We start from the raw sequence: 18,301 nt of genomic DNA on the forward strand, positions 1-18,301 counted from the left end.
CTGAATGTCCTTGAGTGGCCCAGCTAGAGCCAGGACTTGAACCTGATCAAACATCTCTGGAGAGACCTGAAAATAGCTGTGTAGCAACGCTCCCCATCCAACCTGACAGCTAGAGAGGTTCTGCAGAGAAGAATGGGAGACACTCCCCAAATACAAATGTGCCAAGCTTATAGCATCATACCCAAGAAGACTTGAGGCTGTAATCGCTGCCAAAGGTGCTTTAACAAAGTACTGAGTAAAGGGTCTGAATACTTACGTAAATGTAATATTTCAGTTTTTATTTATTTTTGCAATTATTTCTAAAAACCTGTTTTTGCTTTGTCATTCTGGGGTATAGTTATGAGGGGGGGAAAAATTGTATCCATTTTAGAATAAGTGTGTTAGGTTCTGAAGGTATGAAATATACTGATTCATGTCACTGAGGGACATGAATAATCACTGAGGGACACTGAATAATTTTCGAATGCACTATATATATATATTTGAATCTATTTTGTTTTGTTCTTCTGAGGGCTGGTTCTGTGTTGAATATATATATTTATTGAATCTATTTTGTTTTGTTCCTCTGAGGGCTGGTTCTGTGTTGAATATATATATTTATTGAATCTATTCTGTTTTGTTCCTCTGAGGGCTGGTTCTGTGTTGAATATATATATTTATTGAATCTATTTTGTTTTGTTCCTCTGAGGGCTGGTTCTGTGTTGAATATATATATTTATTGAATCTATTTTGTTTTGTTCCTCTGAGGGCTGGTTCTGTGTTGAATATATATATTTATTGAATCTATTCTGTTTTGTTCCTCTGAGGGCTGGTTCTGTGTAGAGCTTCCAGTGGGTTGTTTTGACAGGAAGGAGATAGTTTTGATTTCCTGGCAGCAGTGTTGACGGCTGTGTTGAATTATTCCTTTCACGCCACTATTTTACCATATTTGCTCATTATTTTATATTATTTTCCCTCCCCGAATGCAAAAATATTCAGGGGGCTGTAAATGGCAAATCAAATCAAATTGTATTAGTCACATGTGTAGAATACAACAGGTGTAGACCATACAGTGAATTACTTAAGAGCCCCGAAAACACCAATGCAGTTCAAATAAGAATAAGAAATAAAAGTAACAAGTAATTAATGAGCAACTGGAGCAGCAGCACGACCAGGTGGACTGGGGAAAAGCAAAGAGTCATCAGGCCAGGTAGTCCTGAAGCATGGTCCTAAGTCATTAGAGAGAATTAGAGAGAGCATACTTAAATTCCCACAGGACACCGGATACCGCAGCCCTCCTAGGGACGGCATGGGAAGAGCACCAGTAAGCCAGTGACTCAGCCCCTGTAATAGGGTTTAAGGCAGATAATCCCAGCAGAGAGAGGGGAATGCATAGTTGAAAAGTGACTATGCATGGATGATAACAACAGAGAGTAGCAGCGGTGTAAAGGGGGGTGTAAATAGTCTGGGTAGCCTTTTGATTAGATGTTCAGGAGTCTTATGGCTTTTCAGGACCTTCTCTGACACCGCCTGGCATAGATGTCATGGATGGCAGGAAGCAGTGATATACTGGGCCGTATGCACTACCCTCTGTAGTGCCCTGCGGTCGGAGGCCGAGCAGTTGCTGTACCAGGAACAGATGCAACCAGTCAGGATGGTCTCGACGGTGGAACTGTAGAACCTTTTGAGCATCTGAGGACACATGCCAAATCATTTCAATCTCCTGAAAGGGAATAGGTTTTGTTGTGCCCTCTTCAAGATTGTCTTGCTGTGCTTGGACCATGTTAGTTTGTTGGTGATGTGGACACCAAGGAACTTGAAGCTCTCAAACTCCTCCACTAAAGCCCCATCGATGAGAATGGGGGTGTGTTCGGTCCTCTTTTTCCTGTAGTCCACAATCATATCTTTTGTCGTGATCACGTTGAGGGAGAGGTTGTTGTCCTGGCACCACGTGGCTAGGTCTCTGATCTCCTCCCTATAGGCTGTCTCGTCGTTATCAGTGATCAGGCTGTTGTGTCATCGGCAAACTTAATGATGGTGTTGGAGTCATGCCTGGCCGTCATGAGCAAACAGGGAGTACAGGAGGGCAGGAGTACCGGAGGGCAGGAGTACCGGAGGGCAGGAGTACCGGAGGGCAGGAGTACCGGAGGGCAGGAGTACCGGAGGACAGGAGTACCGGAGGACAGGAATACAGGAGGGCAGGAATACAGGAGGGCAGGAATACAGGAGGGCAGGAGTACCGGAACGGCCCCCGTGTTGACGATCAGCGTAGCGAATGTGTTGTTACCTGCCCTCACCACCTGGGGGCGGCCCGTCAGGAAGTCCAGGATCCAGTTGCAAAGGGACGTGTTTAGTCCCAGGGTCCTTAGCTTTGTGATGAGCTTTGAGGGCACTATGGTGTTGAACGCTGAGCTGTAGTCAATAAATTGCATTCTCACATAGGTGTTCCTTTTGTCCAGGTGGGAAAGGGCAGTGTGGAATGCAATAGAGATTGCATCATCTATGGATCTGTATGCAAATTGGAGTGAGTCTTGGGTTTCTGGGATAATGGTGTTGATGTGATCCATGACCAGCAATTCATGGCTACAGACGTGAGTGCTATGGGTCAATAGTAATTTAGGCGGGTTACCTTAGTGCTCTTGAGCACAAGGACTATGGTGGTCTGCTTAAAACATGTTGGTATTACAGACTTGGACAGAGAGGTTGAAAATGTCAGTGAAGACACTTGCTAGTTTGTCAGCGCATGCTCGCTGTACATGTCCTGGTAATCCATCTGGCCCAGCGGCTTTGTGAATGTTGACCTGTTTAAAGGTCTTACTCACATTGGCTGCAGAGTGCGTGATCACACTGTCTTCCGGAAAAGCTGCTTATGTTACTGGGCAGCTCTCGGCTTCCCTCTGTAGTCTGTAAAGCCCTGCCACATCCAACGAGCGTCAGAGCCCGTGTAGTACATTTCGATCTTTGTCCTATATTGACGCTTTGCTTGTTTGATGGTTCGTCGGAGGGCATAGCGGGATTTATTACAAGCTTCTGGGTTATTAACTGCCCCTGAACAGGCAGTTAACCCACTGTTCCTAGATCAGTTAACCCACTGTTCCTAGACCAGTTAACCCACTGTTCCTAGACCAGTTAACCCACTGTTCCTAGACCAGTTAACCCACTGTTCCTAGACCAGTTAACCCACTGTTCATAGACCAGTTAACCCACTGTTCCTAGACCAGTTAACCCACTGTTCCTAGACCAGTTAACCCACTGTTCCTAGACCAGTTAACCCACTGTTCCTAGACCAGTTAACCCACTGTTCCTAGACCAGTTAACCCACTGTTCATAGACCAGTTAACCCACTGTTCCTAGACCAGTTAACCCACTGTTCCTAGACCAGTTAACCCACTGTTCCTAGGCCGTCAATGAAAGTAAGAATTTGTTCGTAACTGACGTGCTTAGTAGGGGCGGCAGGGTAGCCTAGTGGTTAGAGTGTTGGACTAGTAACCGAAAGGTTGCAAGTTCGAATCCCCGAGCTGACAAGGTTGTTCTGTTGTTCTGCCCCTGAACAGGCAGTTAACCCACTGTTCCTAGGCCGTCATTGAAAATAAGAATATTAATAACATGCTGATAGAAATTTGGTAAAACCGATTTTAAGTTTCCCTGCATTAAACTCCCCGGCCACTGTGCGAGCGTTTTCCTGTTTGCTTATGGTGGAATACAGCTCATTGAGTGCGGTCTTAGTGCCAGCCTCAGTCTGTGGGGGTATGTAGACGGTTATGAAAAATACAGATTGAAAACTCTCCAGGTAGATAGTGTGGTCTACAGCTTATCAGGCGATACTCTACCTCAGGCAAGCAAAACCTCGAGACTTCGCCAGTTATCGCAATGATCTTGTCCTATAAACATCCTCTGAATAGTAAAGAAACACTCTTGAAAAGGAAAACATTCGCTCTCGATCTCTCTCTCTCTTTCTCTAAAAAGGAAGCATTTAAAGGTTTCAGAATGGAAAACAGTATCAGTAGATAAAATTATGTTAACTCTGGGGGTGGGGTGGGGGGAAGGGTTGGCATTTACAATCATGCAAAGGGTGAAGAGGATATATGTTCAGCACAGAACAAACAAGCCATCACTTCTCCCCTTACATCCCTCTAATTATGTGTTGGCTCGAATGGTGTCGTCCGCTCTGTGTGAGCAGCAGCTCTTCTCTTGTTGTGTAATGATGAAACCATAACAACACGCTAGCTGTACCACCTCCAGTGTTTGAAAATGGTGGGGTTAAAAGCACGCTCCGCTCTCCTGGTGGTGGTCGTCTTTTAAATATTTATGTATTTCCTTACAAGATATATTTTTTATTTGAATTTTGGGATTGTAATGAAAATGGCTCCCTTTTCTTCGAGTTTTTTTTGTTTGTTGCAAATGACTATTACCAACCCCCTTTGCTCAGTGATTGGTGCAATGACTATTACCAACCCCCTTTGCTCAGTGATTGGTGCAATGACTATTACCAACCCCCTTTGCTCAGTGATTGGTGCAATGACTATTACCAACCCCCTTTGCTCAGTGATTGGTGCAATGACTATTACCAACCCCCTTTGCTCAGTGATTGGTGATGATTATGTTGAGATATCAATGTAGTCGCACTCACTTCCCTCTCCAAGTCATGGCCATTTACTTCATGAACCTCCACCCCATCCCACTCTGAGCTAACCTACACCCAGCCTACCAATACACCCAGCCTTACACCCACCTAACCCACACCCAGCCTACCAATATACCCAGCCTACCAATACACCCAGCCTTACACCCACCTAACCCACACCCAGCCTACCAATATGCCCACCCTACCACTACACCCAGCCTACCAATATACCCAGCCTTACACCCACCTAACCTACTCCCACGAACCTCTAACTACGGCATATTGTAGCTTTAGCAAGACACTGTGAGAAGCATGTGGTCCTCTTCGACTGGTAGTTTGTCACACACACACACAACTGTTCCCCAGGGCTAAGAGACAGGAGGCTGAGTGAATTAGGGCTGGGAAGAAAACACCTACCTGGCTTGTCATCCTGCTGTTATCAACATGTATTTCAATGCATCTGTGGTGTATCGTCTGGACATGCCTGGCTGCATGAGACTACTGGTTGAAGTGTGTGTGTGTGTGTGTGTGTGTGTGTGTGTGTGTGTGTGTGTGTGTGTGTGTGTGTGTGTGTGTGTGTGTGTGTGTGTGTGTGTGTGTGTGTGTGTGTGTGTGTGTGTGTGTGTGTGTGTGTGTGTGTGTGTGTGTGTGTGTGTGTGACAATAAACCAGCATGTGATCTGACTGTTAACAGGAAGCCCCTTATGTGATGTACAAGAAACACCAGGTGAATCTGGAGGGGAATGACAGATATGAAGGCTACTGTGTCGATTTAGCTGCCGAAATTGCAAAACATGTGGGGATAAGATACAAACTGTCAGTAGTAGCAGACGGGAAGTACGGTGCGCGGGATCCAGACACCAAGACGTGGAACGGGATGGTGGGGGAACTGGTCTATGGGGTGAGTGGAGTCAGTCTCTCAGTCTCTCAATGATGTTCATTGTTACTTCACCAAAAAAATGCGTCCCAAATATCACTTCATTCCCTATATAGTGCACTACTTTTGACCAGGATCCATAGGGCTCCATATAGTGCACTATATAGGGAACAGAGTTCCATTTGGGATGCATCATTTGGTTAACCATTCACTACCAGCAGTTGAAAGAGAAAAGGTATGTCTTAACAATGTGATTGTGTTACAATGTTTATAGTCTGCCTCCTATTTTACATTTGTCATTTAGCAGACGCTCTTATCCAGAGAGACTTACAGTAGTGAGTCATTTAGCAGACTCTTATCAAGAGAGACTTACAGTAGTGAGTCATTTAGCAGACGCTCTTATCCAGAGAGACTTACAGTAGTGAGTCATTTAGCAGACGCTCTTATCCAGAGAGACTTACAGTAGTGAGTCATTTAGCAGACTCTTATCAAGAGAGACTTACAGTAGTGAGTCATTTAGCAGACGCTCTTATCCAGAGAGACTTACAGTAGTGAGTGCAGACATTTTAATACATTCTTCATACTGGTCCCCACGTGGGAGTCAAATCCAGAACCCTGACGCCATGCTCTACCAACTGACGTATATTAAATGGATGATAGGGGAGCAGGGGAGAGGGCAGTCTATAAAATGGATGATAGAGGAGCAGGGGAGAGGGCAGTCTATTAAATGGATGATAGGGGAGCAGGGGAGAGGGCAGTCTATTAAATGGATGATAGGGGAGCAGGGGAGAGGGCAGTCTATTAAATGGATGATAGAGGAGCAGGGGAGAGGGCAGTCTATTAAATGGATGATAGAGGAGCAGGGGAGAGGGCAGTCTATTAAATGGATGATAGGGGAGCAGGGAGAGGGCAGTCTATTAAATGGATGATAGGGGAGCAGGGGAGAGGGCAGTCTATTAAATGGATGATAGGGGAGAGGGCAGTCTATTAAATGGATGATAGAGGAGAGGGCAGTCTATTAAATGGATGATAGGGGAGCAGGGGAGAGGGCAGTCTATTAAATGGATGATAGAGGAGCAGGGGAGAGGGCAGTCTATTAAATGGATGATAGGGGAGCAGGGGAGAGGGCAGTCTATTAAATGGATGATAGGGGAGCAGGGGAGAGGGCAGTCTATTAAATGGATGATAGGGGAGCAGGGGAGAGGGCAGTCTATTAAATGGATGATAGGGGAGAGGGCAGTCTATTAAATGGATGATAGGGGAGCAGGGGAGAGGGCAGTCTATTAAATGGATGATAGGGGAGAGGGCAGTCTATTAAATGGATGATAGGGGAGCAGGGGAGAGGGCAGTCTATTAAATGGATGATAGAGGAGCAGGGGAGAGGGCAGTCTATTAAATGGATGATAGGGGAGCAGGGGAGAGGGCAGTCTATTAAATGGATGATAGGGGAGCAGGGGAGAGGGCAGTCTATTAAATGGATGATAGGGGAGCAGGGGAGAGGGAGTCTATTAAATGGATGATAGGGGGGAGAGGGCAGTCTATTAAATGGATGATAGGGGAGCAGGGGGAGAGGGCAGTCTATTAAATGGATGATAGGGGAGCAGGGGAGAGGGCAGTCTATTAAATGGATGATAGAGGAGCAGGGGAGAGGGCAGTCTATTAAATGGATGATAGAGGAGCAGGGGAGAGGGCAGTCTATTAAATGGATGATAGAGGAGCAGGGGAGAGGGCAGTCTATTAAATGGATGATAGGGGAGCAGGGGAGAGGGCAGTCTATTAAATGGATGATAGGGGAGCAGGGGAGAGGGCAGTCTATTAAATGGATGATAGGGAGAGAGGGCAGTCTATTAAATTGATGATAGGGGAGCAGGGGAGAGGGCCGTCTATTAAATGGATGATAGGGAGCAGGGGAGAGGGCCGTCTATTAAATGGATGATAGGGAGCAGGGGAGAGGGCAGTCTATTAAATGGATGATAGAGGAGCAGGGGAGAGGGCAGTCTATTAAGTGGATGATAGAGGAGCAGGGGAGAGGGCAGTCTATTAAATGGATGATAGAGGAGCAGGGGAGAGGGCAGTCTATTAAATGGATCATAGAGGAGCAGGGGAGAGGGCAGTCTATTAAATGGATGATAGGGGAGCAGGGGAGAGGGCAGTCTATTAAATGGATGATAGAGGAGCAGGGGAGAGGGCAGTCTATTAAATGGATGATAGAGGAGCAGGGGAGAGGGCAGTCTATTAAATGGATGATAGGGAGCAGGGGAGAGGGCAGTCTATTAAATGGATGATAGAGGAGCAGGGGAGAGGGCAGTCTATTAAATGGATGATAGGGGAGCAGGGAGAGGGCCGTCTATTAAATGGATGATAGGGGAGCAGGGGAGAGGGCAGTCTATTAAATGGATGATAGGGGAGCAGGGGAGAGGGCAGTCTATTAAATGGATGATAGAGGAGCAGGGGAGAGGGCAGTCTATTAAATGGGTGATAGAGGAGCAGGGGAGAGGGCAGTCTATTAAATGGATGATAGGGGAGCAGGGGAGAGGGCAGTCTATTGAATGGATGATAGGGAGCAGGGGAGAGGGCAGTCTATTAAATGGATGATAGAGGAGCAGGGGAGAGGGCAGTCTATTAAATGGGTGATAGGGGAGCAGGGGAGAGGGCAGTCTATTAAATGGATGATAGGGGAGCAGGGGAGAGGGCAGTCTATTAAATGGATGATAGGGAGCAGGGGAGAGGGCAGTCTATTAAATGGATGATAGAGGAGCAGGGGAGAGGGCAGTCTATTAAATGGGTGATAGAGGAGCAGGGGGAGAGGGCAGTCTATTAAATGGATGATAGGGGAGCAGGGGAGAGGGCAGTCTATTAAATGGATGATAGGGGAGCAGGGGAGAGGGCAGTCTATTAAATGGATGATAGAGGAGCAGGGGAGAGGGCAGTCTATTAAATGGATGATAGAGGAGCAGGGGAGAGGGCAGTCTATTAAATGGATGATAGGGGAGCAGGGGAGAGGGCAGTCTATTAAATGGATGATAGAGGAGCAGGGGAGAGGGCAGTCTATTAAATGGGTGATAGAGGAGCAGGGGAGAGGGCAGTCTATTAAATGGATGATAGGGGAGCAGGGGAGAGGGCAGTCTATTAAATGGATGATAGGGGAGCAGGGGAGAGGGCAGTCTATTAAATGGATGATAGAGGAGCAGGGGAGAGGGCAGTCTATTAAATGGATGATAGAGGAGCAGGGGAGAGGGCAGTCTATTAAATGGATGATAGAGGAGCAGGGGAGAGGGCCGTCTATTAAATGGATGATAGAGGAGCAGGGGAGAGGGCAGTCTATTAAATGGATGATAGAGGAGCAGGGGAGAGGGCAGTCTATTAAATGGATGATAGGGGAGAGGGCAGTCTATTAAATGGATGATAGGGGAGAGGGCAGTCTATTGAGTGGATGATAGGGGAGAGGGCAGTCTATTAAATGGATGATAGGGGAGAGGGCAGTCTATTGAATGGATGATAGGGGAGAGGGCAGTCTATTAAATGGATGATAGAGGAGCAGGGGAGAGGGCCGTCTATTAAATGGATGATAGAGGAGCAGGGGAGAGGGCAGTCTATTAAATGGATGATAGAGGAGCAGGGGAGAGGGCAGTCTATTAAATGGATGATAGGGGAGCAGGGGAGAGGGCAGTCTATTAAATGGATGATAGGGGAGCAGGGGGAGAGGGCAGTCTATTAAATGGATGATAGGGGAGAGGGCAGTCTATTAAATGGATGATAGAGGAGCAGGGGAGAGGGCAGTCTATTAAATGGATGATAGAGGAGCAGGGGAGAGGGCAGTCTATTAAATGGATGATAGAGGAGCAGGGGAGAGGGCAGTCTATTAAATGGATGATAGAGGAGCAGGGGAGAGGGCAGTCTATTAAATGGATGATAGGGGAGCAGGGGAGAGGGCAGTCTATTAAATGGATGATAGGGGAGCAGGGGAGAGGGCAGTCTATTAAATGGATGATAGGGGAGCAGGGGAGAGGGCAGTCTATTAAATGGATGATAGGGGAGCAGGGGAGAGGGCAGTCTATTAAATGGATGATAGGGGAGAGGGCAGTCTATTAAATGGATGATAGAGGAGCAGGGGAGAGGGCAGTCTATTAAATGGATGATAGAGGAGCAGGAGAGGGCAGTCTATTAAATGGATGATAGGGGAGAGGGCAGTCTATTAAATGGATGATAGGGGAGAGGGCAGTCTATTGAATGGATGATAGGGGAGAGGGCAGTCTATTAAATGGATGATAGGGGAGAGGGCAGTCTATTGAATGGATGATAGGGAGCAGGGGAGAGGGCAGTCTATTAAATGGATGATAGAGGAGCAGGGAGAGGGCCAGTCTATTAAATGGATGATAGAGGAGCAGGGGAGAGGGCAGTCTATTAAATGGATGATAGAGGAGCAGGGGAGAGGGCAGTCTATTAAATGGATGATAGGGGAGCAGGGGAGAGGGCAGTCTATTAAATGGATGATAGGGGAGCAGGGGAGAGGGCAGTCTATTAAATGGATGATAGGGGAGAGGGCAGTCTATTAAATGGATGATAGAGGAGCAGGGGAGAGGGCCGTCTATTAAATGGATGATAGAGGAGCAGGGGAGAGGGCAGTCTATTAAATGGATGATAGAGGAGCAGGGGAGAGGGCAGTCTATTAAATGGATGATAGAGGAGCAGGGGAGAGGGCAGTCTATTAAATGGATGATAGGGGAGCAGGGGAGAGGGCAGTCTATTAAATGGATGATAGGGGAGCAGGGGAGAGGGCAGTCTATTAAATGGATGATAGGGGAGCAGGGGAGAGGGCAGTCTATTAAATGGATGATAGGGGAGCAGGGGAGAGGGCAGTCTATTAAATGGATGATAGGGGAGCAGGGGAGAGGGCAGTCTATTAAATGGATGATAGGGGAGCAGGGGAGAGGGCAGTCTATTAAATGGATGATAGTGGAGCAGGGGAGAGGGCAGTCTATTAAATGGATGATAGAGGATCTGTGATTATGTCCATCACCATATACCGTGTCAATGTGGTTATTTATGTCCATCACCATATACCATGTCAACATGGTTATTTATGTCCATCACCATATACCATGTCAATGTGGTTATTTATGTCCATCACCATATACCGTGTCAATGTGGTTATTTATGTCCATCACCATATACCATGTCAACGTGGTTATTTATGTCCATCACCATATACCATGTCAATGTGGTTATTTATGTCCATCACCATATACCATGTCAATGTGGTTATTTATGTCCATCACCATATACCATGTCAATGTGGTTATTTATGTCCATCACCATATACCATGTCAACGTGGTTATTTATGTCCATCACCATATACCATGTCAATGTGGTTATTTATGTCCATCACCATATACCATGTCAATGTGGTTATTTATGTCCATCACCATATACCATGTCAACGTGGTTATTTATGTCCATCACCATATACCATGTCAATGTGGTTATTTATGTCCATCACCATATACCATGTCAATGTGGTTATTTATGTCCATCACCATATACCATGTCAACATGGTTATTTATGTCCATCACCATATACCATGTCAATGTGGTTATTTATGTCCATCACCATATACCATGTCAATGTGGTTATTTATGTCCATCACCATATACCATGTCAATGTGGTTATTTATGTCCATCACCATATACCATGTCAACGTGGTTATTTATGTCCATCACCATATACCATGTCAATGTGGTTATTTATGTCCATCACCATATACCATGTCAATGTGGTTATTTATGTCCATCACCATCCACCATGTCAATGTGGTTGTTTATGTCCATCACCATATACCATGTCAATGTGGTTATTTATGTCCATCACCATATACCATGTCAATGTGGTTATTATGTCCATCACCATATACCATGTCAATGTGGTTATTTATGTCCATCACCATATACCATGTCAATGTGGTTATTTATGTCCATCACCATATACCATGTCAATGTGGTTATTTATGTCCATCACCATATACCATGTCAATGTGGTTATTTATGTCCATCACCATATACCATGTCAATGTGGTTGTTTATGTCCATCACCATATACCATGTCAATGTGGTTATTTATGTCCATCACCATATACCATGTCAATGTGGTTATTTATGTCCATCACCATATACCATGTCAATGTGGTTATTTATGTCCATCACCATATACCATGTCAATGTGGTTATTTATGTCCATCACCATATACCATGTCAATGTGGTTATTTATGTCCATCACCATATACCATGTCAATGTGGTTATTTATGTCCATCACCATATACCATGTCAATGTGGTTATTTATGTCCATCACCATATACCATGTCAATGTGGTTATTTATGTCCATCACCATATACCATGTCAATGTGGTTATTTATGTCCATCACCATATACCATGTCAATGTGGTTATTTATGTCCATCACCATATACCATGTCAATGTGGTTATTTATGTCCATCACCATATACCATGTCAACGTGGTTATTTATGTCCATCACCATATACCATGTCAATGTGGTTATTTATGTCCATCACCATATACCATGTCAATGTGGTTGTTTATGTCCATCACCATATACCATGTCAATGTGGTTATTTATGTCCATCACCATATACCATGTCAATGTGGTTATTTATGTCCATCACCATATACCATGTCAACATGGTTATTTATGTCCATCACCATATACCATGTCAATGTGGTTATTTATGTCCATCACCATATACCATGTCAATGTGGTTATTTATGTCCATCACCATCCACTGTGTCAACGTGGTTATTTATGTCCATCACCATCCACTGTGTCAATGTGGTTATTTATGTCCATCACCATATACCATGTCAACATGGTTATTTATGTCCATCACCATATACCATGTCAATGTGGTTATTTATGTCCATCACCATATACCATGTCAACATGGTTATTTATGTCCATCACCATATACCATGTCAATGTGGTTATTTATGTCCATCACCATATACCATGTCAATGTGGTTATTTATGTCCATCACCATCCACTGTGTCAACGTGGTTATTTATGTCCATCACCATCCACTGTGTCAATGTGGTTATTTATGTCCATCACCATCCACCGTGTTAATGTGGTTATTTATGTCCATCACCATATACCATGTCAATGTGGTTATTTATGTCCATCACCATATACCATGTCAATGTGGTTATTTATGTCCATCACCATCCACTGTGTCAACGTGGTTATTTATGTCCATCACCATATACCATGTCAATGTGGTTATTTATGTCCATCACCATATACCATGTCAATGTGGTTATTTATGTCCATCACCATCCACCGTGTCAATGTGGTTATTTATGTCCATCACCATATACCATGTCAATGTGGTTATTTATGTCCATCACCATATACCATGTCAACGTGGTTATTTATGTCCATCACCATATACCATGTCAATGTGGTTATTTATGTCCATCACCATATACCATGTCAATGTGGTTATTTATGTCCATCACCATATACCATGTCAATGTGGTTATTTATGTCCATCACCATCCACTGTGTCAACGTGGTTATTTATGTCCATCACCATATACCATGTCAATGTGGTTATTTATGTCCATCACCATATACCATGTCAATGTGGTTATTTATGTCCATCACCATCCACCGTGTCAATGTGGTTATTTATGTCCATCACCATATACCATGTCAATGTGGTTATTTATGTCCATCACCATATACCATGTCAACGTGGTTATTTATGTCCATCACCATATACCATGTCAATGTGGTTATTTATGTCCATCACCATATACCATGTCAATGTGGTTATTTATGTCCATCACCATATACCATGTCAATGTGGTTATTTATGTCCATCACCATCCACTGTGTCAACGTGGTTATTTATGTCCATCACCATATACCATGTCAATGTGGTTATTTATGTCCATCACCATCCACTGTGTCAACGTGGTTATTTATGTCCATCACCATATACCATGTCAATGTGGTTATTTATGTCCATCACCATCCACCGTGTCAACGTGGTTATTTATGTCCATCACCATATACCATGTCAATGTGGTTATTTATGTCCATCACCATATACCATGTCAACGTGGTTATTTATGTCCATCACCATATACCATGTCAACGTGGTTATTTATGTCCATCACCATATACCATGTCAATGTGGTTATTTATGTCCATCACCATATACCATGTCAATGTGGTTATTTATGTCCATCACCATATACCATGTCAATGTGGTTATTTATGTCCATCACCATATACCATGTCAATGTGGTTATTTATGTCCATCACCATATACCATGTCAATGTGGTTATTTATGTCCATCACCATATACCATGTCAATGTGGTTATTTATGTCCATCACCATATACCATGTCAACGTGGTTATTTATGTCCATCACCATATACCATGTCAATGTGGTTATTTATGTCCATCACCATATACCATGTCAATGTGGTTATTTATGTCCATCACCATATACCATGTCAACGTGGTTATTTATGTCCATCACCATGTCAATGTGGTTATTTATGTCCATCACCATATACCATGTCAATGTGGTTATTTATGTCCATCACCATATACCATGTCAACGTGGTTATTTATGTCCATCACCATATACCATGTCAATGTGGTTATTTATGTCCTTCACCATATACCATGTCAATGTGGTTATTTATGTCCATCACCATATACCATGTCAATGTGGTTATTTATGTCCATCACCATATACCATGTCAACGTGGTTATTTATGTCCATCACCATGTCAATGTGGTTATTTATGTCCATCACCATATACCATGTCAATGTGGTTATTTATGTCCATCACCATATACCATGTCAACGTGGTTATTTATGTCCATCACCATATACCATGTCAATGTGGTTATTTATGTCCATCACCATATACCATGTCAACGTGGTTATTTATGTCCATCACCATGTCAACGTGGTTATTTATGTCCATCACCATATACCATGTCAACGTGGTTATTTATGTCCATCACCATATACCATGTCAATGTGGTTATTTATGTCCATCACCATATACCATGTCAACGTGGTTATTTATGTCCATCACCATGTCAACGTGGTTATTTATGTCCATCACCATATACCATGTCAACGTGGTTATTTATGTCCATCACCATATACCATGTCAATGTGGTTATTTATGTCCATCACCATATACCATGTCAATGTGGTTATTTATGTCCATCACCATATACCATGTCAACGTGGTTATTTATGTCCATCACCATATACCATGTCAATGTGGTTATTTATGTCCATCACCATATACCATGTCAATGTGGTTATTTATGTCCATCACCATATACCATGTCAATGTGGTTATTTATGTCCATCACCATATACCATGTCAATGTGGTTATTTATGTCCATCACCATATACCATGTCAATGTGGTTATTTATGTCCATCACCATATACCATGTCAACGTGGTTATTTATGTCCATCACCATATACCATGTCAATGTGGTTATTTATGTCCATCACCATATACCGTGTCAACGTGGTTATTTATGTCCATCACCATATACCATGTCAACGTGGTTATTTATGTCCATCACCATCCACTGTGTCAACGTGGTTATTTATGTCCATCACCATATACCATGTCAATGTGGTTATTTATGTCCATCACCATATACCATGTCAACGTGGTTATTTATGTCCATCACCATATACCATGTCAATGTGGTTATTTATGTCCATCACCATATACCATGTCAACGTGGTTATTTATGTCCATCACCATATACCATGTCAATGTGGTTATTTATGTCCATCACCATATACCATGTCAATGTGGTTATTTATGTCCATCACCATATACCATGTCAATGTGGTTATTTATGTCCATCACCATATACCATGTCAATGTGGTTATTTATGTCCATCACCATATACCATGTCAATGTGGTTATTTATGTCCATCACCATATACCATGTCAACGTGGTTATTTATGTCCATCACCATATACCATGTCAATGTGGTTATTTATGTCCATCACCATATACCATGTCAACGTGGTTATTTATGTCCATCACCATATACCATGTCAATGTGGTTATTTATGTCCATCACCATATACCATGTCAACGTGGTTATTTATGTCCATCACCATATACTATGTCAACGTGGTTATTTATGTCCATCACCATATACCATGTCAATGTGGTTATTTATGTCCATCACCATATACCATGTCAATGTGGTTATTTATGTCCATCACCATATACCATGTCAACGTGGTTATTTATGTCCATCACCATATACCATGTCAATGTGGTTATTTATGTCCATCACCATCCACTGTGTCAACGTGGTTATTTATGTCCATCACCATATACCATGTCAATGTGGTTATTTATGTCCATCACCATATACCATGTCAATGTGGTTATTTATGTCCATCACCATGTCAATGTGGTTATTTATGTCCATCACCATATACCATGTCAATGTGGTTATTTATGTCCATCACCATATACCGTGTCAACGTGGTTATTTATGTCCATCACCATATACCATGTCAATGTGGTTATTTATGTCCATCACCATATACCATGTCAATGTGGTTATTTATGTCCATCACCATGTCAACGTGGTTATTTATGTCCATCACCATATACCATGTCAACGTGGTTATTTATGTCCATCACCATATACCATGTCAACGTGGTTATTTATGTCCATCACCATATACCGTGTCAATGTGGTTATTTATGTCCATCACCATATACCATGTCAACGTGGTTATTTATGTCCATCACCATATACCGTGTTAATGTGGTTATTTATGTCCATCACCATATACCATGTCAATGTGGTTATTTATGTCCATCACCATATACCATGTCAACGTGGTTATTTATGTCCATCACCATATACCATGTCAATGTGGTTATTTATGTCCATCACCATATACCATGTCAATGTGGTTATTTATGTCCATCACCATCCACTGTGTCAACGTGGTTATTTATGTCCATCACCATATACCATGTCAACGTGGTTATTTATGTCCATCACCATATACCATGTCAATGTGGTTATTTATGTCCATCACCATATACCATGTCAATGTGGTTATTTATGTCCATCACCATATACCATGTCAACGTGGTTATTTATGTCCATCACCATATACCGTGTCAATGTGGTTATTTATGTCCATCACCATATACCATGTCAACATGGTTATTTATGTCCATCACCATATACCATGTCAATGTGGTTATTTATGTCCATCACCATATACCGTGTCAATGTGGTTATTTATGTCCATCACCATATACCATGTCAACGTGGTTACACGTGGGCAGTCAGGCCAAGCAGGTCTAATGATTGTGTAAAGGCTGGGTGACCTTCTGTCCAGGAAATGAATGTGATCTTAGCTGTCATTTAAAGGTTAAACCCTGATACTCTTTCTCTTTGGCTGAGTGTTCTCTTCTCTATTGATTGACCGTTACCACGGACACCATTAGACTTAAATGGTTATATTATAGCACTGCTGCCTAGGCTACGATCACCGTGTCCACAGGGTACAGAAACATCACAATAACGCCTCCATTGGGTTTATTTTTGTATTTACCCCCCCACCACCGTTTGTACAAAACGTTCTCTCCTCATGTTGCTTCATCAGGTTTTTCTTATTCTGTTAATGTACTTGTAGAAACAACAAAGCTTTAGGACACAATACAAAAGACGTGTACTTCACGGATCACTTCCTGTGAACAAAAGACGTGTACTTCACGGATCACTTCCTGTGAACAAAAGACGTGTACTTCACGGATCACTTCCTGTGAACAAAAGACGTGTACTTCACGGATCACTTCCTGTGAACAAAAGACGTGTACTTCACGGATCACTTCCTGTGAACAAAAGACGTGTACTTCACGGATCACTTCCTGTGAACAAAAGACGTGTACTTCACGGATCACTTCCTGTGAACAAAAGACGTGTACTTCACGGATCACTTCCTGTGAACAAAAGACGTGTACTTCACTGATCACTTCCTGTGAACAAAAGACGTGTACTTCACGGATCACTTCCTGTGAACAAAATACGTGTACTTCACGGATCACTTCCTGTGAACAAAAGACGTGTACTTCACGATCACTTCCTGTGAGCAAAAGACGTGTACTTCACGGATCACTTCCTGTGAACAAAAACGTGTACTTCACGGATCACTTCCTGTGAACAAAAGACGTGTACTTCACGGATCACTTCCTGTGAACAAAAGACGTGTACTTCACGGATCACTTCCTGTGAACAAAAGACGTGTACTTCACGGATCACTTCCTGTGAACAAAAGACGTGTACTTCACGGATCGCTTCCTGTGAACAAAAGACGTGTACTTCACTGATCACTTCCTGTGAACAAAAGACGGTACTTCACTGATCACTTGCTGTGAACAAAAGACGTGTACTTCACTGATCACTTCCTGTGAACAAAAGACGTGTACTTCACGGATCACTTCCTGTGAACAAAAGACGTGTACTTCACGATCACTTCCTGTGAGCAAAAGACGTGTACTTCACGGATCACTTCCTGTGAACAAAAGACGTGTACTTCACGGATCACTTCCTGTGAACAAAAGACGTGTACTTCACGGATCACTTCCTGTGAACAAAAGACGTGTACTTCACGGATCACTTCCTGTGAACAAAAGACGTGTACTTCACGGATCACTTCCTGTGAACAAAAGACGTGTACTTCACGGCTCACTTCC

At 43.1% G+C, this 18,301-nt stretch overlaps 1 pseudogene; it reads left to right on the forward strand.

Moving 5' to 3' along the window:
* LOC127913897 (glutamate receptor 3-like) overlaps window positions 1-18,301 on the forward strand; it is a 267,990-nt pseudogene that overhangs the window by 198,144 nt on the left and 51,545 nt on the right.

The sequence above is a fragment of the Oncorhynchus keta genome, chromosome 30, assembly GCF_023373465.1.
Source record: "Oncorhynchus keta strain PuntledgeMale-10-30-2019 chromosome 30, Oket_V2, whole genome shotgun sequence".
Classification (NCBI taxonomy): domain Eukaryota; kingdom Metazoa; phylum Chordata; class Actinopteri; order Salmoniformes; family Salmonidae; genus Oncorhynchus; species Oncorhynchus keta.